Below are 26,499 nucleotides of genomic sequence, written 5' to 3' on the forward strand. Positions count from 1 at the left end.
TTCTTGTTTCTTTGGTTTTGCAGTACTACATAGGTGTGGTTATGTAGTAACCATCACTGAGTTACACTGTTTAGTATGATTGATATATGTGGATGAAGTCATAGAATTCTTTGGGATAGCACTACACCATTTTGTTTTTAATATACATTTTTAGTGCTCTGGATCAGTGCTGCTTTGTCTTCAGCCTCCTGTGCATTCTGTGATCTTGTATCCTGATTTCCACTGCTGACATAGATTGTCTGGACTGCCTCCTGAACGTTGCCTGCACTGACCTTGGCTTGTTTTTTGACCTTCGCTTCAGTCTGTTCCATTGGCTTCTGTTCCACTTAATGGCTTCCAGACCCGGCTTGTACCTACACCACGATTCTGCCTGTACCCTGTAACTGATCTGTCCTGACGGTGTTTGACCCGGCCTGTCTGACTCTGCTACTTGCCTGCCACCACTGGTACCTGCCTACCACTCTGCTAATGTACTGTCTGCTACCAGCCACTGTCTCATCTGCTCATTGCCGCCAGTATCAGTTGTCATCAGTCTGCTGCCTGCCTGTCTGCCTCACTGAAGACCCCTGATGACTTCATCTACTCAGCCAGCTTGTACACCTGCTCAGCTGCTAACAAAACTTACAAGAACCCATGCCACTCTGCATTCCTGTACCTTTAGTATACACTACCAAGGGCCATGAGTCAGAGGTGTGAGGCCTTCATCAGCGTATCAGGCTCTGCTATCATGTATATGATAAATGCACAGAGAGTACACAGACTGCAGCCATCTCCACACAGTACACCAAGCACCATCTGTCCTTGTCCATATCAACATCTATCACCGTTTCTCATCAGCATTTGTCAGTGTCCCATCAACATCTATCAGGGTACCAGTGCACAAAAACATCTGCAAACATACACATACATAACCTGCGATCACACCACTTGTGAGGTATTGCCACAAACATTAGAGCGAAAGCAATAGGCACCAGACCTCCTCTGTAACTCTAAACTGGTAACCTGTAAAGGCTTATAAAGCATTGCCTATGGAGAATTTCAAATACCTTAGTTAGACACAATTCCATAAGCGTGCACAATTTTAAAGTGGTATCTGTTTACTTGGGGCAGCACCGTATTTTATATTTTACCAAAAAACTGGGTATTAAATTTTGTGTTTGTGTACATTAAAATTCATTGAAGTATATTTCCCAAAAAACTGTGTTTGAAAAACCGATGTGCAAATATGGTTTCATAAAAAATTGCATATTATTCTCTAGGGCCTCTGCTAAAAAAATATATGTTTAGGGGTTCTAAATTTTTTTTAGCAAAAATCTAATTTTAAAAAAAAATTTTTTACTTGTAAATAATGTGTCAAATGAAGGCCTGGTCTAAAAGTGGATAATGCCTGAAGGTGTGCCTTGGATGTTGGGCCTCTGTGTGTGGCTAAGCTGTGAAAAAGTCTCACACATCTGGTATCACCATACTCAGGAGGGAGTAGCAGAATGTGTTTTGGGGTGTAGTTGTATGTATGCCTATGTTGAGAAAAATTGATAATATGAAGTTTTTGTGAAAAAAACCCCCACATTTTTACTTTTCCAAAGAATTGTGGGAAATAATTATAACTTCAAAAAACTTACCATGCCTCTTACAAAATACACTGGAATGTCTACTTTCCAAAAAGAAGTAATCTGGGGGTGTTTGTACTGTTCCTGGCATTTTAAGGCCTCAAGAGATGAGGTTGTCAGTGCATCATGTGTGGTAAATTTTCCTTGATAGGCACTATAGCTTGTAGACTCTAAAACTTTCATACAGACCAAATAATATGCACTGAATCGGGTTATTTTTACCAAAGAAATGTAGCAGTATAAATTTTAGTCAAAAATCAAGAACAACATTCTGGTCCTTTTCCGTTTTATAGCACAAAAAATAAAAAACCCAGTGGTGATTAAATACCTCCAAAAAAAAGTTCTATTTGTGTGAAAAAAAAATTATACACATTTAATATGGATAATATGTTGCATGACTAAGTGCCATTCAAAGTGTGAGAGTGCTGAAAGCTGAAAATTGGCCTGGGCAGGAAGGGGGTGAAAGTGCCCAGAATTGAGGTGGTTAATTTACCTAGTAGAATCAAGAACACTGCAAAAATCAAAAAAGGGAAAACAAGGTGAAGGTGGAAAATCCAACATAATTAATACCCTCTTACCCACATCTTACATTGTGCCAAAAAAAAAAAAGAAAAAATATTTAAAAATCATTTTAACTAGACATAACACGTTGACCACCTTCCCAAACCTTTCCTTGTGCCCCTATAACAGTAGGAGCACCCAGGGACAATTTACTAACAAACTTTGGAGGTCAAAACAAAAAACAAAATTGTCTATAAACCAACAAGAGCTGCAACACAAAATACCCACTCTAGAACTCATTGAATGATAGAGCTCAATAGGTATACATCTTAATTTCCCAAATAATTTCCAGTCACGTAAGGTGCTCGGATTCACAGTTCTTAAATGATTCATATCCAGTCATGAGACCACCCAGCTTGATGGTAACGGGGTCCAAAAGACATGCTAGATAATCAAGATAAAATGGATAAATACAGTGCCGTGAAAGAGTATTCATACCCCTTGAAATTTTCCACATTTTGTCATTTTACAATCAAAAACATAAATGTAATTTATTGGGATTTTATGTGATAGACTAACAGAGTGGCATATAATTGTGAAGTGGAAGGAAAATGATAAATGGTTTATTTTTTACAAATAAATATCTGAAAGTGTGGCGTGCATTTATATTCAGCCCACCGAAGTCAATACTTTGTAGAACCACCTTTCGCTGCTATTACAGCTGCAAGTCTTTTTGGGGATGTTCAGCTAGGTCCATATATGTTTGGACACTGGCACAATTTTTATTTTTTTTCAGGTATTTCCCAAAACATATTCAAGCTATAGTATAATGGATATGGTCTGAACATGCACACTCTCAGGTTTAATTTGAAGGTATGTACATCCAAATTGGAGGAAGGGTTTAGGAATTACAGCTCTTAAGATTAGCCATCCCCCTTTTTCAAGGGACCAAAAGTAATTGGACAGTTGAATCAAAAGATGTTTCATGACCAGGTGTGGGCTACTCCCTTTATTATTTGTTTATAAATAAAGCAGGTAAAAGGTCTGGAGTTGATTCTAAGTGTGGTATTTGCATTTGGAATCTATTGCTGTGAACCTACATCATGCGTTCAAAGAAGCTGTCCATGCAAGTGAAACAGGCCATTGTAAGACTTCAAAAATGAAACAAATCCATCAGCGATAGCAGCAACATTAGGAGTTGCAAAATCAACAGTTTGATACATTCTGAGGAAAGAAGAACGCTCAAGTGAAGGACATGCTCCAGGAGACCAAAAGCGAGCTCTTTGGCATCAACTCAGCTTGCTGTGTTTGAAGGAGGAGGAATGCTGCCTATGACCCCAAGTACACCATCTAACTGTCAAACGTGGTGGAAACATTCTGCTTTGGGGGTATTTTTCTGCTAAGGGGACAGGACAACTGCACCGCATCAAAGGGATGATGGACGGGGCAATGTACCGTCAAATCTTGGGTGATAACCTTCTTCCCTCAGCCAGGGCATTTACAATGGGTCGTGGATGGATGTTCCAGCATGACAATGACCCAAAACACACGGCCAAGGCAACAAAGGAATGGCTCAAGAAGAAGCACATTAAGGTCCTGCAGTGGCCTAGCCAGTCTCCAGATCTTAATCCGATTGAAAATCTGTGGAGGGAGCTGAAAGTTCGAGTTGCCAAACGTCAGCCACCAAACCTTAATGAATTGGAGAGGATCTGCTAAGAGGAGTGGGCCAAAATCCCTCCTGAGATGTGTGCAAACCCGTTGGCCAACTACATGAAACGTCTGACCTCTGTGATTGCCAGCAAAGAATTTGCCAACAAGTACTAAGTCATGTTTTGTGAAGGGATCAAATACTTATTTTCCTCATGAACATGCAAATCGGTGCATAATTTGTTAGCCATGCATTTCTTTTGAATTTTTTGTTGCTATTCTGTCTGTGTTATAATACACCTACCATTCGATTTTTAGAGTGATCATTTCTTTGTGAGTGGGCAAACATTCAAAATCAGCAGGGAATCAAATAATTATTTCCTTTACTGTAGCTGCAGTTAGAGCCTAGCAAAGCATCAGAAAGCAGGAAACCCAGCCTTTGGTAATGTCCATGTGTTCCAGATTTCAGGCAGTCCTTGCCAGTAAAGGATTCTCAACAAAATATTGGAAATGAACATTGTATTTATGATTGTATTCATTTGTCCAATTACATTTGAGCCCCTGAAAATAGAGGGACTGTGTATAAAAATGGTTGCAGTTCCTAAATTTTGTACTTGATATTTATGTTGAGCCCCTTTAATTAAAACTGAAAGTCTGCACTTCAAATTAATTTGGATTGTTAAATTGTAATTTATTCTGGTGGCATACAGAGCCAAAAGTATTAAAATTGTACCTGTATACAAATATATACGGAGATAACTGTATCTACCAGCTTTGCACATCTAGAGAGTTAACTTTATGCCGATTCTTCTTTGCAAAATAGCTCAAGCCGTGTCAGGTTGCATCTGTGAACAGCAATTTTCTTGCTACAAGATTCTCAAATTTGATTTAGGTCTGGACTTTGACTGGGCCATTCTAACACATGAATTTGTTTTGATTTAAATCATTCCATTGTAGCTCTGGCTGTATGTTTAGGATTGTTGTCCTGCTGGAAGGTGAACCTCCGCCCCAGTCTCAAGTCTTTTGCAGGTTTTCTAAGATTGGCTCTGTATTTGGCTCTATCTATCTTCCATTCAAATCTCACCAGTTTCCCTTTTCCTGCTGAAGAAAAGCATTCCCACAACTAAGAAAGGGGGGAGGCTCCACCTAATTGCTGTATTAAAATCAGGACTTTTATTTACAAGAGATTAAAAACCCTCACAAGATGTATAGTACATAATCGCTGACGTCACCGGAAAGGGAAGAGACTGGAAAGATGACAGGCTACACGCTCGGAGCCTCCTGCTCCTTCTACAGGCCTGGGATTGTATTGCTTTTGGTCCTTATTTATAAAAGATAGGAATCCGCGGCCGTGGGACCACAAGGACCAGTGGTTCCACTGTACACTTATTTCGTCACAATTACAAGGAACCGATTACATAAAACTGTTCATAAATATACTATACAGAGAATGCCTAATAATATATAGCAAAGAGGGTGTTTTAACACACATGCAGTACAATAATTTCTCTCTATTTGTTGGATTTTAGACACATACAATACTTCTTTTAGTGTCTTGAGGCGATTATGAATGAAAGAGCCATTGAAATAAAAAATGAAGTGTGATTTTATTCTATCACACAATGGTGTAAAATAACAATGTAAAGCGTATTATGAACAGTTCCATGTAGATAAAACTACTGTAAAAATAACAAGCAAAAGTTTAAAGATAAAGTCATCATTATCTGTCATAGAAGTCCGGCCATGTGCTGTTCTGTCCTTCATGTCCTTGTAAGAAGCCAGAAATAGACGGAAATGATGATCTTGTAGCATGCACCTGTTGCAGCTTCTCAAACGTGTACAGTATGTATGTGTATGCAAGAGTGTCGTGTTAGCGTGTGTGTGACCACTCCTCTGTCCCTTATGGACCCTTTTATGCAGCATGAGTGTGTCATAACGAGAGATTCTTAATACCTTGTATGGCATAGAAGGGAGGGGACCACACTCACATAATGTCTTTGATGGACAGGAACATGTGTATGCTGATGTAAATAATATTATAAGCTAATGATGTAACCCTCAGCTATATATTTAAAGAATAATATAGCTTAAGAACATATCAATGTATAATCACTAAACTATATATGTATCAATGTTAGAAACATATACTAAATACACACAGATACTATTAAAATACGTAATGTAATAGTAAGTCACTTCTAATAACCTTGACATATACTACCAGAGACGTATTACCAACTATATCTAAATATAGTATACTCAGCCTTCAGCTGGTTTAGCTAGTTCAGCTTAACTCCTGTCTTATTTTACTGTCTCAGCTTAACTTATTAATATTTTTCAGTCTCAGTTATAATTGAAGAATTGTAATACTACCATTTGTCAAAAGACCATTCACACATATTAATATTAATTATGACTAATCATAAAAACCAAATATTTTGCAAGCTTGCCATCGATATAAGTGCCGAATCATAAATTTGATTTATTAACACTATTTCTCTTGGATATTTTTAAATGGATGAAATACAAAATAACCATCAATCGCCCTCGATCTGGAGCTCCATGCAAGTTTTTGCCTCATGGAGCAAGGATGATCATGAGAAAAGTGAGGGATCAGCCCAGAACTACACGGGAGGAGCTTGTGAATGATCTCAAGGGAGTTGGGACCACAGTCACCAAACTATCATTAGTAATTCAATCTGCCGCTGTGGATTGCAATCCTGCAGCGCCCGCAAGGTCCCTCTCCTCAAGAAGGCACATATACAGGCCCATCTGAAGTTTGCCAATGAACTTCTAAATGATTGTGAGAAAGTGCTGTGGTAAGATGAGACCAAATTTAGCTCTTTTGGGATTAACTTGACTTGCTCTGCTTGGAGGAAGAAAAATGCTGACCATGACCATAAGAACACTATCCCTACAGTCAAGCACAGTGCTGGAAACATTTATCCTTTGGGGCTGTTTCTCTGCTAAAGGTACAGGCCAACTTTACCACATTCATGGGCCATTAGATGGAGCTATGTATTGTAAAATCTTGGATTAGAACCTTCTTCACTCAGCCAGAACATTAAAGATGGGTCATGGATGACAATCCAGCATGACTATGACCAAAAATATACCACCAAGGCAACAAAGGAGTAGCTCAAGAAGAAGCACATTCAGGTCATGGAGTGGCCTAGTCCGTCTCCAGACTTTAATCCTATATAAAAGTTTATAGGGGGAGCTGAAACTCAAGTGACAGTGTCAGGGATCGCGGCGTCCTGTCGGCCGGCGCATGCGCGCTGGCCACGGCTCACGCCGGGACACAGGCACTAGGTCCCGGCGAGCCGTGGATGACAGGATGCCGCGCATGCGCAGTGGGACCCGCGGGCGCGCCTCGGGCGGCCAATGACAGCCCGGGGGCGCGTCCCGAGCGGCCAATGACAGTGCAGGGCGCAATATTTAAAGATGCCCTGCACTGTCAGTAATCGCCGCAAGGTCTATCTGAGTTCCTGAGTCCTGTACCTGTGTTTTTGACCCTGATTGACCCTGACTACGCTGCCTACTTCTGTGTTGACCCGGATTGTACCTGACTACTCTGCCTTCTCCCATCCTGACCCTCGGCTTGTTTTGACCTCTCTACGGACTGACTTATCCTGCTGACCCTGCGTGTGACCTGACTACTCTCCGCCTGCCGATTCTGTACCTCGCCTACCCCACGGGACCCCCGCTCGTTATCCATCCTGCTAGGTCCTGCCGTCCTCCTCACATCTGGCTCTCCCGGTACCCATACATCCCCGGAGGTTGCCCCTGCCACTGGTGGGCCTGCTCGGAGGTCGTGACCTGGTCCCGGTCTGTTTCAAGTCCATCCCCACCATCAGGGGCCCTGGTGAAAGCACAGACCGGGACTTAGACTCCACGCTTTGGGTAGGTCTGTCAAGTGGGCAGCCAGGGGCACCACCTGGCGGGTTCTAACAGACAGTCAAGAAACCTTAAGGATTTACAGAAGATATGTAAAGAAGAGTGGACCAAAATCCCTCCTGAGATGTGTTCATATCTGATAACCAACTACAAGAAAGTCTTATTTCTGTGCTTGCCAACAAGGGTTTCTCTACCAAGTACTAAGTCATATTTTGCTTGGGGATCAAATAGTTATTTTACTCACTGAACTGCAACTCAATTTATAACATTTGTGTAGTGGTTTTTCTGGATTTTTGGTTGATATTCTTTGTCATTTAAAATACACGTATGATAAAAAATTATAGTGTGTGTGTATTTAAAAACATGGTCACTTCAAACTATATTCCACAATGATGAAATTGTACGATGGAATGAAAAAAGTCTTAAGTCATATAACAGGAGGAAAACACAAAAGGTAAATAAATTGTAGTATTCATATCTACTGCTGATGCTGTGAATATGAAAAAATACCCCCCCATAGACCATAAAACTCAAAAATAACAATTGGAATGCGGTGTGCAGAGCAGATTGTAATGTATTGAGAGTATTACATGATAAAAAGCTGTTCAATTGTCAGGAACATTATAATAGAGCATTTAGTCCAATTTCCTCATTCAATCCACCTGGGGTAAATGTGCTAAGGGAATATATTCAATATATTTTTTAAACCGTGCAGCCGCAGGAAATGTTTTAGGAATGGCCTCAGTCCGGCATACCTTAAGGCCTACAGTTTTCTTACGTTGATACATGCCTATGAGTGGAATTAGAGAGGTAGGCTGTGTATGGGTGTCAAGAGTGTTCTTAATTTTACTTGGGCCACTTTACTCTTAATATGTCTCTTTTTTACTGTAAGAAAATGTTGGGGTTGTTTGTGAGGGACGCCTGTAAGAAAGGGTCCTTGATGAGTATAGACTAATGTTTCATCAGGATACTCTCCATCCTCCTAGATTGGGCATGAAACTGGGTAGTAAAACAGATAAGCTGTATGTGATTCAATGAGACATGGTCTTTGGGTAGACGGGGGTGGTGGTTGTGATAAAACTGGAATGCTTCCTGGACAAGGGAGACTGGATAACCCTTCTCCAAAAATTTCTCAGTAAGAAGTTGGCCATGTATTGAGAAAATCCATATTTCTTGTACAGTTATAATGAAGCTAACAGAACTGGCTCCTAGGTATTTTCCATACCCATCTTGGATTGTGGCAACTCCAAAAATGAATAAATGAGCTGCTAGCTGTCAGCTTCACATAGTTTTTAGCATAAATGTGGTTGCCTTCTTGGCACAATTCTAAATCTAGAAATTCAAGAGTATTGGGATCTTGGACATGCGTGAAGGAGAGACCCAGGCTGTTTCAAAACCTTAAATCAAATAAAAATGCAGCGCAGCAATAGTAACTCAAATCGTGCTCATAATACAAACATGCATAAATGAATAGTGAAACAAAAAGTGTATGTGACAATAAATATGTGCTACATCCAATGTATTAATGCATACACATAAATCACCGTAGACTTACACATATGAGTGCCAAAATAAATGTAGATATAAAACCAAATAAATTGTATTTAATAGTTAACTGTCCCTTTTAAGTCTCTCAAATCTTCACGTGTGTGTGTGCAGTATGTTTTCTATATCTCGTACTCCAAATACACCAACAACATAAATCTCCAGACAATGATGAACTGTCTCTTTAAATCCAAAGTACTCCAAGTGGATCAGTGTAATCACAGTACTGCATACATGTGTACAGTGCTCCTGTGTCACCCCCTTAGTGTACGTCCACCTCCAACCCACTATTGTGCTCATCTCCAGGTTTGACCCGTAATACCAGGTCAAACTACGCTTTTCCTTTTAACCCGGGAGGGTATACTGGTACAAAGATCCTCACCACCGTCAGCACTTTAACCTCTCCAGAATGCTCCACAAACACAGGAAAAAGTGAGCGCAATAGTGTGGAGGTGGATTTACACTAAGGGGTGACACAGGAGCACCGTACACGTGTATGCAGTAGTGTGATTACACTGATCCACTTGGAGTACTAAAGATTTAAAGGGACAGTTCACCATTGAAAAGTCAGCATCCCCATAAAGCTAGTCTGCGGAAGGAAGCATGAAGTGCCCCAAAATCTCCTGGTAGACGGCTGCGTTGACCCTGGACTTAATGAAGCACAGTGGACCAACACCAACAGATGACATGCCTCCCCAAATCAACACAGACTGTGGAAACTTCACACTGGGCTTCAAGCATCTTGCAGTGTGTGCCTCTCCATTCTTCCTCCATACTCTGGGTCCTTGGAATCCAAATGAGATGCAAAAGTTGCTCTCATCAGAAAAGAGGACTTTGGACCACTGAGCAGGTCTGTTTTTCTATAGCCCAGGTAAGATGCTTCTGATGTTATTTGTTGTTCAGGAGCAGCTTGACGAGGAATACGACATTTGAAGCCCATGTCCAGGATCCGTCTGTGTGTGGTGGCTCTTGATGCACTGACTCCAGCCTCAGTCCACTCCTTGTGAAAGTCCCCAACACTTTTGAATGGCCTTTTCCTGACAATCCTCTCCAGGCTACGGTCATCCCTGCTGCTTGTGCACTTTTTTCTTCCACACTTTTCCCTTCCACATATCTTTCTATTAATGTGCTTTGATACAGCACTTTGGGAACATCCAACTTCTTTTGCAATTACCTTTTGAGGCTTTCCCTCCTTATGGAGGATGTCAATGATGGTTTCTGCACAACTGTCAGGTCAGCAGTCTTTCCCATGATTGTGATTCCTACTGAACCAGACTGAGAGACCATTTAAAGGCTCAGGAACCCTTTGCAGGTGTTATGGCTTAATTAGCTGATTAGAGTGGGACACTTTGAGCCTAGAATATTGCACCTTTTCCAATATTCTAATTTTCTGAGATTGTGGATTTGGGGTTTTCATGAGCTGTAAGCCATAATCATCACAATTATGACAAATCACGGCTTGAACTATCTTGTGTTGCATGTAATGAGTCTATCTCATATATTAGTTTCACCTTTTAAGTTGCATTACTGAAATAAAAGACATTTTGCACTATATTCTAATTTTTCGAGGTTCACCTGTATATTATTATTGTACAGTATTTATATAGCACCAAAGGGTATGCTCAGCGCTGTACAGTAGCAAGGGGGACAGAACATGAGACAAGACAGTAACAATACAATACATGAGGGGTTCGAGGGCCCTGCTCTTTCGAGATTACAATCTAGGAGGGAGGGGAAGGTGGTACAGGAGGAAATGGCTGTGGGGGATGGAGTGGTGGGAGGAGTGGAGGAGGTTAGTTGTTCGGTGAGGTCAGGTGTTAGGTGAGGTTGGGGTAGGCTTCCCTGAAGAGGAGGGTTTTCAGGGTGCGCCTGAAGGTGACAGTCTGATGGATTGGGGTAGGGAGTTCCAGTGGATGGGGGAAGTCCTAGAGAAGTCCTGCAATCGGGTGTGGGAGGAGGAGACCAGGGAGCTAGAGATCAGGAGGTCCTGTGAGGAGCGGAGGGCACGGGTAGGGTAGTATTTGGGTATCAGGTCGGTTATGTAGTTTGGGGCGGCGTTGTGAATGGCTTTGTAGGTCAGAGTTAGCAGTTTGAATTTGATGCGTTGGGCAATCGGGAGCCAATGAAGGGATTGGCAGAGGGGGGAGGCAGATGTGGAGCTGTTGGTGAGGTGGATGAGTCTAGCCGCTAAGTTTAGGATCAACTGGAGTGGGGATAGCGTTCGTTTGGGTAGGCCAGTGAGAAGGGAATTGCAATAGTCCATGCTTGAGATGATGAGGGAGTGTACGAGTTGTTTGGTGGTGTCTGGGGTGAGGAATGTGCGTATCTTTGAGATGTTGCAGAGGTGGAGCCTGCAAGATGTAGATAGCAGTTGGATGTGGGGTAGGAAGGAGAGGTGGGAGTCCAGGGTGACACCCAGGACTTTGGTGTGTGGGGTGGGAGAGATGGTGGCGTTGTTAGTAGTGATGGAGAGGATGGGGGGGGGGCGCGGGGTGGGGGGAAGACCAGGAGCTTGGTTTTGGATAGGTTAGGTTTGAGGAAATGGAGTGACATCCAGTCTGATATGTCGTTTAGGAGGTGGGCGATGCGGGCGGAAAGTGAGGGGGTGAGGTGGGGGGTGGAGAGGTAAATTTGGGTGTCATTGGCATAGAGGTGGTAATTGAAGCCGTGGGAGTGAATAAGTTTGCCAAGGGAGGAGGTATAGATGGAGAAGAGGAGGAGCCCGAGGACAGAGCCTTGGGGTACCCCGACAGAGAGGGGAAGGGAGGGGGAGGTGGCAGTGTTGTAGGTGATGCTAAAGGAGCGTTGGGAAAGGTAGGAGGAGAACCAGGAGAGAGCAGCGTCCCTGATGCCAAGGGAGTGCAGTTTGGCAAGGAGGAGAGGGTGGTCAACAATGTTGAAGGTCGCGGAGAGGTCGAGGAGCAGGAGGATAGAATAGTGGCCATTGGCTTTGGCGGTTAGCAGGTCGTTGGTGATTTTAAGTAGGGTGGTTTTGGTGGAGTGCAGGGGACGGAAGCCAGACTGTAAGGGGTCAAGGAGGTTGTTATCAGTGAGGTGGGCGCTTAGGCGATTGTAGGCCTGATTCTGCGACCACTGCGGTTTTGTGTGCAATGTATCAAGTGACAGTGACCTACTGACACTGCACTTGCTGGGAGAAAAGGGGGGGGTAAGCGTAGGGGCTAAACGCAGGTGCTGGCAGATGCCGGGGCTGATCCCACTAACGCTGTGTTTTTGGGGACGCTATACTAATGTGAACGCTGGTTTAGTGGTGATCTGATCAAAGATATTGACCCGTTCAGACACTATACTAGCAATGGAGGTTTTTTGTGCATGAGCGTGCTCCTGGCGATCAAGGGGTTAAATGTTATGACTGGTGTACTGACAGGCAATCTGACGCTATCTGGGAGGGGTGTGAAAACCACGGGAGTGCGAATCACGTATATATATGGGATTTTGCACACCCGTGCCGCCCTGTAGCAGTATTTCTGCTGTAGGGTGGTCAGGAAGCGGTTACAGAAGAGGTTTGTGTTACGGCACTGCGTTACTTTAACTGACAATTGCACGGTCATGCAACACTGCACCCAAATTAAATTTACATCCTTTTTTTCCCACAAATTGAGCTTTCGGTGGTATTTGATCGCCTGTGCGTTTTTAATTTTTTGAGCTATAAAAAAAAAGGCTGACAATTTTGAGAAAAAAAACAATATTTTGGACTTTTTGCTATAAAATATGTCCAGAAAAAAAATTAAAAATCAAATTTTGTCACAAATTTCGTCCAAAATGCATTCTGCGACTTCTAAAAAAAATTACAATATGTGTAAATTAATTGGTTTACATGAAAGTTATAGTGTTTACAAATGGCGGGAAAGATACTGGGATTTTTAATTTTTTTTTATACTAATAATGGCGGCGATCAGCGACTTATGGTGGCGATCAGCGACTTATGACAGGACTACGGGACTGCAGCTGACATTTTGACACTGCGGGGGAACTGACTTGGGGTCACTGACATCCCCAGTGACACCAATACAGTGATCAGTGAAAAAAAACCCACTGACGCTACTAATGACACTGGGGAGGAAGGAGTTAACATTTGTATTCACTGAAAGGGTTAACTGTGTGAGGGGAGTGTTTTACTAGGGGGTGGAGGTGCGTCCTGGACGGGGACAGGCTGATCCGGAGTGATAAACTCTTCTCTCTGGTTCAGCTTGTCAGGAGCTGACAGGCAACTGACAGAGAGCAGGGCTGTGTGTAAACAATGCAGCCCTGCTCTCTGTCAGCGATTGCCGCTAATCGCCGGGAAACGGCCAGTAATGACCGGCCGTGACTCGGCGGCTGACACCCGCGGTAGGGCGGGCGCGCGCCTTGCAAAAAGTAGTTTTGCTCAGCCGTGCCGCCCTGTAAACGTTTTAATGCCGTGGCTGGGGCTCAAGTAGTTAAAATACCCTGTATATCCTACTTCTTGGTATAACAATATTACATGTATGCTGTAGGTTTTATATATGTGTGTGTGTGTGTATGTATATATATATATATATATATATATATAATAATATTATTAAGTTCATTGTTAACAGTGTAAATTAACCTGTTACAGTTGCAAGAAAAAGTATGTGAACCCCTTGGGATTACGTGGGGTTTTGCATGAATTATGCATAAAATGTGTTCTGAACGTCATCTAAGTCACAACAATAGAAGAACACAGTCTGCTGAACATAATACTACACAAACAAACATTAGATGTTGCCATGGTTTAATTGCACATAACATGTAAACATTCACAGTGCAGGGAGGAAAAAGTATGTGAGGCCCTAGCTTAATGACTTCTCCCAGAGCTAATTGGAGCCAGGAGTGAGCCAACCTTGACTCCAATCAGTGTGATGATATTGGATGTGTTGCTGATAGCTGTCCTGCCCTTAAAAAACACACACCTGTTTTGGGTTTACTGGTTTCAAGAAGCACTGCCTGATGTGAGCCATGCCTTGCAGAATAGAGCTCTCAGAAGACCTACGATCAAGAATTGTTGACTTGCATGAAGCTGGAAAGGGTTACAAAAGTATCTCCAAAAGCCTTGATGTTCATGTGTCCACGGTAAGACAGACTGTCTACAAATGGAGAAAGTTTAGCACTGTTGCTACTCTCCCTAGGCGTGGTCGTCCTGTAAAAATGACTGCAAGAGCACAGCGCAGAATGCTGCATGAGGTAAAGAAGAATCCCAGAGTGTCAGCTAAAGACCTACAGAAATCTCTGGCACGTGCTAACATTTTTGTTGACACATCTACAATAAGGAAAACATTAAACAAGAATGGAGTACATGGGAGGACACCACGGAGGAAGCCATTGCTGTCCAAAAAGAATATTGCAGCACGTTTGAAGTTTGCAAAAGAGCACCTGGATGTTCCACAGCACTACTGGCAAAATATACTGTGGACAGATGAAACCAAGATTGAGTTGTTTGGGAAGAACACACAACGCTATGTGTGGAGAAAAAAAGGCACAGCGCACCAACATCAAAACCTCATCCCCACTGTAAAACATGGCGGAGAGATCATCATGGTTTGGGGCTGCTTTGCTGCCTCAGGGCCTGGACGGATTGTTGTCATTGATGGGGAAATGAATTCCAGAGTGTATCAAGACATTTTGCAGGAAAATGTACGACCATCTGTCCGCCAACTGAAGCTCCGCAGAGGATGGGTAATGCCACAGGACAATGACCCAAAGCATACAAGTAATTCAACAAAACAATGGCTGCAACAGCACAGAATACGCCTTCTGGAGTGGCCCAGTCAGAGTCCTGACCTCAACCCGATTGAAATGCTGTGGCATGACCTTAAGAGAGTGATTCACACCAGACATCCCAAGAATATTGCTACACTGAAACATTTTTGTGAAGAGGAGTGGTCCAAAATGACTCCAGATCATTGTGCAGGTCTGATCTGCAACTACAGGAAATGTTTGGTTGAGGTTATTGCTGTCAAAGGAGGGGCAACCAGTTATTAAGTCCAAAGGTTCATACTTTTTCCTCCCTGCACTGTGAATGTTTACATGTTATGTGTAATTAAACCATGGCAACATCTAATGTTTGTGTAGTATTATGTTCAGCAGACTGTGTTCTTCTATTGTGACTTAGATGACATTCAGAGCACATTTTATGCCCAATTCATGCAAAACTCCACGTAATCCCAAGGGGTTCACATACTTTTTCTTGCAACTGTATAATAGTGATTATCTGCAGCTGAGCTGCAAATATTTGCTTTTTGTACTATTAAGGGCTAATTTTTGTGTTTTAACCCCATCCTGACAGGTGATACAAAAAGTGTGCTACTGAATGTCTTATGCGGGCCATACACGGTTTATCGGCCGAATTTTCGTCAGAAAGAATAATAGTCCTATTTTCACACCGTTAGTGGGGCAATGTCATCGGCCGATTTTCTGGTTCCTCCTCATTTCTTTTATCGATCATGCTGGAAAATGTACAAAAAACGGACGATTTTCGCAATCATTGGTGGCAACAGAACGACCGATGTTTTGTTTTTTGGCCGAAAAATCAGCTGATAAACGAACTTTCTATGGCCTGCATTAGTGTCAGCAAGTGCAGGTAGCGTGTATCAAGCTACTTTTCTATGATAAAGAAGTCTGTCATACAGAATATTATATTACAGTCCTATTTGGAGATCAGCAGAACAGTGTTTTAGAGTTTACTTTTTCCTTTTCGTCTTTCAGGACAGCACCTTGAGAGACCTCGGCTCCTCCCCACCTGAGGAAACACCTTCAACCAAAATAAAGCCTCTGACACTTCCCTCTGACCTCAGTTTTTGGTGTTTCCTCCAGTGGGGAGACATCGTTGGAGGCCTGTCCAGGTGCTGTCAGGGGACCGCAAGCCCTGGTGGTGCAGTGTGTTTGTTTTGAGACGGTGCAGTGGTGGGGTGAAGGCCAGAGAGCTGGTTCCTATCCCCCAGGGCGTTGCAGAGGCAGGGCTGCCTTCCCTGTAGAGACAGGGGAGGGTGTGGCACTGACCTGTCTAGCTGCGCCCTGGCCCCCTCCAGAGGGTTGCGGGAGCCGGGGCAGACTCGTGTCGGGTTCCAGAGGGACCGGGGGAGGACTCCCGCTGTCCCATGCGTGCCGGCATTGGAGCAGGCCGGGCCGGATTCCGGGAGACGTCATTTCTGGCGGAAGAGGTGGGGCTTCTCCCGGGGTCGTGGCTTCCGGCTGTGGCCCAGAAGACAAGAGGGGCAGCGCTATGAAGGCGGTGTGAGTACTGTATCCAGAGGCAGGCGACACAGTACTCTGGCATCCACACTCCCGAAGTTGTCCGGAGCAGAGGCACCTGGACCAGGCGAGGCCAGCACCAGCCAGGTACAGGTAGGTGGCTCAGTGGAGTCCTTTTTTCCCCTACCTGTGGGCCCCTAGCTCCAGGGGGTGTTTCCAGCCCTCTTGATGTCAGAGGTGCCAGGGCAGGATGGGGGCGGGGCGGAGAGGCCCAGGTTCAGGCCCCTGAGAAGAAGAAGGGGATGTGGTGTGCAGGCGTTTTGGAGAAAGGTAATAGGTTCCCTGGATCTCCTCTCCTCTTCTTGTTATGCAGGGTAAGGCCCGTGAAAAGCTCAAGACACACCAGGCGTCTAAGCGGAAGTGCCCTTCATGTAAGGTGACCCTAAAGGATTCTTGGAAGAAGGTGCTATGTGGGCCCTGTATTGAGGGACTAGTTAGGGAGGAGATTCCTGCAGAGGGGGACCTGGTTAAGTCCGAGAGCTGACTATTACCTTTGATTCCTTTAAATCTCTGGTTGAGAATTTGGCATTGCTCCAGGCCGTGCCCCCTCAACTCCCCCAGCAGGTACTTCCTTCAACTAGTAGAGGGATGGAAGGTCAGGAGGCTGCAGAGTGTGAGCCATCCCTGGGCTCCCAGTCCAAGGAGGATTCCGAAGGGGAGGGCCCCTCAGACAAACCCAGAGGTCTCTCTAGATATAAGTTGTCCCTGGAGGAGGTTGTGAATAAATGTCCCAAAAAAAATATAAATAAATATAAAGTCCAATAAAGTGAAAAAAATATACTGAAAAAAAACGTGACAATCCACCACCAAATATACTAAATTAACTCACCAGAGCTAAATGCTGATAATAAATCAGCATAAAGCGCTATTTACTCTGGGAGCGATGGTCAGCAGTCTGATGAAACAATACTTGGCTTTAAACCTTGATCTCCAGGGGGCATTACTCTGCAAAAACCAGTACTTGGCTAGCAAATCGATATCCAGGGAGCAATACTCTGCAATCGGATGTGTCACTAGGAAAATCCACTTCTTATAGACACCACCATATCCATAGGGTATCAGACCAGGCACTTGGGAAAAAACAACAGCTCATAGTGCAGTACCTTTTTAAAATTAATTCATTTAATATGCACAGATCGCACTTAAAACAAATGGTGTCCTAGCTGATACCAGCATCAATAACATGTCAAACAAAATAGACGAACCCAGCCGCTCAGCACATGCGCCGTGGACCACTGGGAAACATAATGACGTCAGATCAAGCCCCGCCCTACTCGTTTCAACATTGACACTCCATGATTAAAAAGGAACGGCAGGATCCTGAAAGGAAGCCTTTCTTTGCTAGATCCCTTAAACGTAGGTTCCGGCTTGATGAGGACCCTTCGGCCTTGTGGAATAAGAATCCCAAGTTGGATGCTGCGTTTTCCCAAATAGCTAGGAAGATGGACTTGGCCTTTTGAGGATATGGGGGTTTTACCGGACATTATGGACAGGAGGGCGGATTTCCTCCTTACAATTCCTGGGACTCTACTTTGTCCAGTTTAAAGCCCGCCATGGCCACTACTTATTTTTTTCTTTAAGCACTTGTTCTCTGGAAGGTTTTGCCCTCTTCCTGATCAGACCATTTTTTGCTATACTGCACGGTGCTACTTCAATTGGCAATTAGGCAGTCATGCAGCTCAAACTAAATATATATAATTTTTTTCACTCAAATATAGCTTTCCTTTGGTATTTGATCACCACTGGTTCTTTTTTTTTTTTTTTTTTTATATACATGAAAAAAGACAGAAAATTCTGAAAAAATACAATATTTTTTCCTTTCTGTTATAAAAAAATATCCAATAAACCCAAATATTGTCATAAATTTAGGCCAAAATGTATTCTGCTACATGTCTTTGGTTAAATAAAAATCCCTATAAGTGTATATTAATTGGTTTGTGTGAAAGTTATAGCATCTACAAACTATGGTATATGTACTGAAATTGACGCAGATTTTACTTTCTGACTGCCTCACATTTCTTGAGGTTCTAAAATGCCAGGGCAGAATAAAAAACACCCAAATGATCCTTTTTTGAAAAGTAGACACCTGAAAGAATTTGAAAGAAAAGGGGTTCTGTTGCGCTTAGGAAAAAATATATATATATTTTTTTACATATATGTGAAAGAATTGACTATATATAAAATACCTATATAGCAGCAGTCCTAAGTGTGAATTTCTAAACACAAATTCTTAAGTATTTAAAAAATGGACGGCGCTAAGGTCACAAATTGACTAAAAAAACTGTGCAATCTTTACAGTGATAACAATGAGCAAAATACAAATACAATATTAATATTCAGTCCCAACATGTGATTAGTTGGTGCAACAGTGCTGTATCTTTAAAAGTGATACTCCATACTGAAATGACAAGTGCTTCACAGTGTTCATACTGGTGCCCCACATGGATGTAAACTCACCGCCATTTCATGACCACCTATCTCTAAGTAAGTCACACTCACTTTTTTGGCCTATCCCAGTTTGCAATCAGGTCCTGATGCCCAATATTCCTTCTCCCTTATAACCGTGGTTGCTGGTAGTAACCAACAACTTTCCACTCGATCTGCATCAATGTTTGGCAACTCCTCTCCTCTACAGGCAGTATTTCATATTTTCAGCATAAATCAAAACAAAACCAGACATCCCATAGTGTAAAACTGTATAAAACCTTAATATAGGGTCAAACAATAGAAATGCCACTCACAAAAAAGTGCCTTTCCTGGCACTAGGTGTATTCAGCTTTGTGCATTATGAATGGGAATTAAGATGGCTGCCGCGTTCCAGCATGTGTTCCAAATATCGGAAGTGACATTAGCAAAAGTTGTGTCATAAGTCCTCGATGCGTTTCGACCAATAGATCGTCTTCAGGAAGTACAAAAAGTACTTTCATTCATTGTGGAGGGTGATGATTTTTTTTTTTTTTACACTGATTGATTTTACACCCATAAAGGTGTAAAAGGAATCATTTCTCGTTCTCTGTGGCTGCATTCATGCAGCCATTGAGAAATACTGTGTGATTGGTCACAACTTGTCACATGGTACAAGGCTGTTATGAATAGCCTTGTGCTATGTGACCTCTGTGATCATTAACAAATTTCACAAGTAGTAAACGATGTCAGGAAGTGACATCTTGTTTACTACTGTTCATGTGATCGCTGATTGGTCAATCAGTAATCACATGAATTGGGACCTCACACAGAGGTCCTGTATAGCGATCTGTGTTCCACTGTGTCCAGTGGACACAGCAGGCACAGATCGCGGTGATGTGCGCTCCCAGAGAGTGCGCACAGGCAATGGATGCGGGTGTATGTTTAGAAATGTCCCCCCGCATCGGCGCTCCTGTCTGCCCGTTTATCGGCATGCGCCAGACGGGAAGAGGTTAATGAGAGATTTCTCACAAATGCCATGGGTATTTATGGAATTACACCCCAAAACACATTCTGCTACTTCTGCCGAGTACAATTTCCTTATTTCATTTCCTGACTACCTAACACAATTTTGGAGGCCCTGAAAAGCCAGAATGATAGAAGCACCCCCCCCCCCCCTTCCCCAACATGCAACATGACCCTATTTTGGTAAGTAGACATCCCAAGGTATTTGTTAAGAGGCATGTTGTGTTCATGAAAAATTTTATTTTTTGCCAGATATTTTTGCAAAATGACAAAAAAAACCTATTACTCTTTCATTCATTAATGGACACAGTGTCTTCCATTCTCGATCATAGGGTTATATCGCCACTTACAGGAGTAGAACACTAGGCAGAAAAAGAAACTTGGCACTACCTATGGGCAGTCCTGGCTGATATATACGCCCTCTCTGCATAGGCAAACCAGTTTTTTTGCTTAGTGTGCAGCAGTAGTGACCTTGCTTCTTGCTGGGACGTGTGGTTCCGTAGGATTTTTTCTTTTTTTTTTTCTTTGTTTTCCTGAGCTTTTTCCTTCAGAGATCTTCAACAGCCAAGCTGTGCAACAGGCTGCATAATATAGATACAGTGGTCTCCCCAGCCTGGCCAGCAAGCGTGTGCATACCCTAGCGAAGCGACGTGCCCCATCCAGGACTGGGTGGTTGGTGAGTTAAACGCCTCACAAGGGTGCATATGACAGGGCTTTGGATATCTGCATCACAGCACTACCTTGGCCGACAGCCCCCCCACTTCGGTGGAGAGGTTGTTCTGTCTGTGGAGCATTGCCACAGCCGCCTTAGATTGGTAAGTAACATTTTTCTCCCCTCCATTTCGAGTAGAGTTTATGGCGTGGGTGCTCCTTGGGATGGTTGGCCCTGCGGGGTCCCCTCCTTCCTGCCAGACCCCTCGTATTACCAGATTTGCTCCTGGGCCCGCTTCCGCTGCCCAGTTTTGGTTTGGGCCACGATCTGTGTGATAGCAGTTATTGGGGTTGTGTACCATGCTGCCGTCCAGCTCTAACAGGTTGTGTTGCTTGCCTGGCTTACTGTGGGTGTGGTGGGCGCCAAATAATACTGGTGCATGGTCCTGAGGCTGGTTCTGTGGGTTTATTGTGTTTTTATCCCAGCAGCCATCTTCCTAAAGATCTAGCTGCCACGGGCTCCGGCCTTTTTCTTGCAGCCCTGCAGCAGCCTGTTCTAATATATTGGGCCTTGATGTGCCTTGGCTCCAGGGGGGGGGTGTAGAGCTACAACAGCTATTTTCTTGGGTTCTGACTTTTTTCCTTTAGCAGCTTAGTCATATAGCCCAGCGTTCATGTTTTTGGTGTCTGCATTGCCCAGTAGGAGCCTGGGCTTTGGTGGGCGGGGTTTTGGTGGCCATTTTCTTGTAGTTTTGTGTCAGATTCCTTGCTACCTCCAGCCTTTGTGGATCACATGGTCAGCTGTTCCCAGGCGTTCTACTGTATTGGATGTGTGTTCCATGTGGCTTCTTAACTTGCTTTCTTTGCAAGGGGACTGCTGGCAGTTCTGTACATGCCTTGGTGATGGTGACTCCTGGTGGGGTATCCTCTCAGCTGGTCTTATATTGCTTGGTTTGGTGTTCCTTGCAACTAGTGGGTCTCCCTAGCAATGCTTGCCCTGTGGGGGTCCACTTTCAGAGATGGAGCCTCAGAACCATGTTTCTCCACCTGATCCCCTCCTTGAGGCAGCGTGCCCCTTGGGAACCTCTTTTCCCATTGACTCCCATTGGTCCTGGAGTCTTTTGTTTCCTGGTTCGAAAAGGTGTTAGGGTGTAAAGTGAGCAAGATGCAACCCCCACCGTCTCCTGCTTCATTGGCCTTGTTGCATCCTGAGTCGGGCTCTGCTGCAACATCATCAAAAATCTTATTTAGAGGGAAGAGGGGGGGGGTACCAAGCGGCCCTTGACTTCCAAGCTGGTCATCTAGTGGACATGTCCCCTTCAGCATGAAGGTCTGCCCCCACCCATGTCCTCCCTGATTTCCAACAGGTGGGTCCACGAGCTTATCCTTTCCGGGTACAAAATCGAATTCCAGTTTTGTCCTCCAGAGTGTTTTTTTTTCCTTCCAACTTGTGCCTTTCTCCAGCTCGCTTGCAGGCCTTAAACAGGGCAGTGCAAGATTTGCTGAGTCAAGGGGTGATTGTTCCAGTCCAGGATTCAGAATTGTTTCCAGGTTCTACTCCAACCTATTTACGAAGAAAGAAGGATGGTTTCCCCCCGATCCTGGATCATAAGGCCCTGAACTGCTTGGTGCGTGTGCAAAAGTAAAAGATTGAGTCCATTTGGTCTGTGGTAGCCTCTCCATCAGGGATATTTTTTGGCATCTATCAACATCAAGGATGCCTACCTACACATCCTTATCTCTATGGGACACCAGCGTTTCCTCTGCTTTGCGGTAGGAGAGGAGCATATAATTTTGTGGTGCTGCCCTTTGGTTTCGCCTACCATCCTTATGTCCTTGCCCGTCGCATCCTAAGGAGTTTGCTGTGTGTTGGATTTTTAGACACATATAATACTTCTTCTAGTGTCTTGAGGCGATTATGAATGAAAGAGTCATTGAAATAAAAAATGAAGTGTGATTTTATTCTATCACACAATGGTGTAAAATAACAATGTAAAGCGTAATATGAACAGTTCCATGTAGATAAAACTACTGTAAAAATAACAAGCAAAAGTTCAAAGAAAGAGTCACCATTATTTGTCATAGAAGTCCGGTCATGTGCTTTTCTGTCCTTCATGTTCTACTTGTCCTTCGAAACTTTGTGAAGAAGAAGCCGGACGTGACGATATCGTAGCATGCACCTGTTGCAGCTTCTCAGACGTGTGTATGCAAGCGTGTCGTGTTAGCGTGTAAGTGAGTGAGAGTGTCCCCTGTCCTTAATGGCCCCCTTTATGCAGCATGAATGTGTCATCTTGATACCTTGTATGGCATAGAAGGGAGGGGACGACACTCACATAATGTCTTTGATGGACAGGAACATATGTATGGAACCCTCAGCTATATATTTAAAGAATAATATAGCTTAAGAACATATCAATGTATAATCACTAAACTATATATGTATCAATGTTGGAAACGTATACTAAATACACACAGATACTATTAAAATACGTAATGTAATAGTAAGTCACTTCTAATAACCTTGACATAACTACCAGCCCAAATATAGTATACTCAGCCTTCAGCTGGTATAGCTGTCTCAGCTAACTTACCCATATATACTGTCTCAGCTTAACTTGTATATCTTTTGGTCTCAGCTATAATTGAAGAATAGTAATACTACCATTTGTCAAAAGACCATTCACACATATTAATATTAATTATGACTAATCATAAAAACCAAATATTTTGCAAGCTTGCCATCAATATAAGTGCTGAATCATAATTTAGACATATTAACACTGTGCATGCCTTGGATGTGGTTCAGGCAATTTGAGTCTTTGTTTCAGAGTCCTTTTGGAGGTCAGATTCCCTTTTTGTGATCACGAATGACCCGAGGAAAGGTGTGGCAGCGTCTTCTTTCTGCTACCATTTCTAGATGTATTCGGCAGATGGTGGTTTAAGCTTATGCCATTAAGGGTCAGGTTCCTTCCTTTCCCATAACTATGCACTCTGCCCGTATGCTTAGTGCCTCTTGGGCCTTCCGTCATCAGGTGTTTGTATCTCAAATCTTCAAGGTGGCTACCTAGTTCTCTGTGCAGACCTTTACCAAATTTTACATGGTGGATGTCCTGGCATCTTTGGATGCAAATTTTGGCCGCAGAGTATTACAGGCAGCTGTTTGAGGTTTCTGTTCCCTCTTTGGGGGGTTGTTTTCTGATTGGGCTCCTGTGTTCCTGTTAAGCTTTTGTTGGCCTTGTTTTGGTTTTTCCCACTCCTCGCTGTTTGGCACTGCTTTGGGACATCCCTATGGTCGAGAATCGAAGACTCTGTCCATCAGTGAATGAGAGTGAAATCTGGATTTTTTTTGTTACCATAAAATCCTCCCCAAAACACAATTCTGCTACTTCTCATGAGTATTGGGATACCACGTGTGTGAGACTTTTTCACAGCCTAACCACGTACAGGCCCCCAAAATCCAATGACCACCTTCAGGCTTTCAAGGGCGTATTTATTCATTTTGCTTCTTCACTACCTATCACAGTTTTGGTGACCATGAAATGCCAGGGTAGTACAAACATCCCCTCAAATGACTCCATTTTGGAAAGTAGACACCCAAAGGATTTTGATAAGAGGCATGTTGAGTATTTTACAGATCTAATTTTTGTCACAAGATTTGGAAAATGAAAAAGGATAAAAAATACATGCTTTGTTTAACTTAACAAATTCACACTGATCAAGGTGCATGAAGAAATCTCTGCCATAAAAAAAGTAAAAATAATATGCTGATATGCTCACTAACCACCCCAGGCCCCTCATGTTTGGGCATATACTTTTTTTTTTGTTTTAACTGCGGAAGAGATATCTCCTCCAGCAGTGCTGCATACACTGACATTTGTATTCTGAGAGAAACAACCTGTTGCTGTCAGAATAAACAGATGAGTGTTGAAGCTTATTGGTGTTCCTGGAAAGCTAACAGTTAACACTAAAACACAGTGCCAATATAACATTAAGTCGATAAAACATTGTATTAAGTGAAATATGTGCCAAAATAGTGAAAAAAAATGAATGCCAATGCATTGGGGTGATCCATCCATTGACCACCCCAGGCCCCTCATGCTTGGGCATATTCCTCATTCCCCAAGCAGGCTTTTTCCTGGTTTCTAAGTTGGGTATTTAGAAGCTGTTAAGGGTAGCCCCTACAGTTAGGTCATACGGTACCACTTGAGCCAACTCCAAGATTGTATTAGTGTCTAAAAAATGGAACACTTGCATAGTAGTCCACGTACAAGTGGTACCCCTTTCAGAACAGGGGTGACACCAAGTCCTATACTATCTTGCCAGTGCTCCCCATGTAGACTGGGCATCCAGGGGTCTCCACATGACTATCTTTGCCCTTACAAATCCTAAAAGAATATGTATAGCCTGTTGCCCTCTCACAGAGCTTATACATTTTGACCCCATATCTGGCATGCTTGCTGAGGAGATACTGCTTAAATGCAAGGCGGCCAGAAAAGTTAATGACCGACTTTTCTATGCAGATATTTTGTTGGGGCATATAGACATCTGTGAATTTCTGGGAAAGGTGATTTTTAAGGGGCTGAATTTTGTAGAGCCAATCATATTCAGGGTCACTCTGAGGACGATAGTGTATTTTCATTAAAATCTCATTATATTCTCATATCTACGCCTGGCCATGGCAGCAGAGAACACGGGCATATGATGTATCAGTTCTGTGGACCAATAAGACCACAATTCATTTTTTTTGTCATGCCCTTGTTAACGGTTAGGCCCAAAAAACTTTTAAACTCGAAAACCATGATACATTTCCTTTCAAATTGTCTATCATGGTACGAATTTGGGTTGGTAGTCAGCATATAAATTGCTTTGGTCCACAATCCAATTATTGAAATCTTCCATGAAAAACCTATAAAAAAAATAAAGGGGAGTAGGTAAAGGATAGGCTCACCTTTTGTAACATGTACTTACAAACTGACCCTCACTTCTCCCTGCTACTGCTTGTGACAGCTCACAAGGGATCTTCTCCTCCCCGCTAGCTGTCACAATTTTTAAAAAACGTGGCCGTGCAGGGCTCTGCTCTCCTAGTTGCATCCTTCATTCACAGGTTGTTTTAACGAATGAACTATTAGTCCAGACAGCCTTTGCAGCTGTTGGTTTGTAGTTCTCAATGACCTAGCAGGGGGCTGTGGAGCGTTGTGGTAGTTCATTCTTCCTGTCAGTCTATCTGCTTACCCGAACATCCTGTACGATATACTGATAGATCTGCAGGAGACCTGCTTAAGAGGCTCCAGAAACAAAAAAATAATAAATGCACATTTTTTTACCTGAAAAAAAAAGTACATTTATTATTTTTTGTAAAAAGGTAAACTTATCCTTTAAAATTTCTGTTTCCACCTGAATTCTGGTTGGGAGGGGTTAAATGGGGTCAGGGAGGGGTTAAACGGGGTGGGGGGGGGATACGGTTGTGGCAGAATCTGTGGGCTGCCAGTTAGGATTTGCATGCACATCTGGAAGGACACTATGGGTTCTACGAGCCTGTGTTCAAATTCTTGGCGGCTGCAGGACACTACTAGTGCTAGCCACCTCGCCAGCTTAGACTACACTCATGGGACTCACCACATTGCAAAGTGATATTGCAGTGCTGGGTTGTTACAATGCCAGGATGTACTAGGTTGCTGATGCTCACCAGCTCATCGAAAGTGCAGAGCTAGTACTGGCACTCTGCTGCATATGAGAATCATGGTACAATTCTAGCATCTCAGTAACTTGGGACTGCTTAAATTACCACAAAAAAATTCACCTGTTCCAGCAGAGAAAATGTTAGTAGCATCGGATGGAACGGCTTCTGGAGCCTGGACTTGGCCTTGCTGAGGGGGTGTATTGTGTCAAGCAAGTGTGCTACAATGTGCACATATGCTGTCAGACAGCTGACTTCAGTTCTTCTTTAGGCAAA

At 43.3% G+C, this 26,499-nt stretch overlaps 1 protein-coding gene across 1 annotated transcript in view; it reads left to right on the top strand.

The window, feature by feature from the left end:
• Positions 1 to 26,499, top strand: part of RRN3 (RNA polymerase I transcription factor RRN3) — a 600,941-nt gene that overhangs the window by 71,210 nt on the left and 503,232 nt on the right. The window lies entirely within an intron of this gene.

The sequence above is a fragment of the Staurois parvus genome, unplaced genomic scaffold (assembly GCF_062004578.1).
Source record: "Staurois parvus isolate SC_StPar_1 unplaced genomic scaffold, SC_StPar_1.0 ptg000962l, whole genome shotgun sequence".
NCBI classification, from domain to species: domain Eukaryota; kingdom Metazoa; phylum Chordata; class Amphibia; order Anura; family Ranidae; genus Staurois; species Staurois parvus.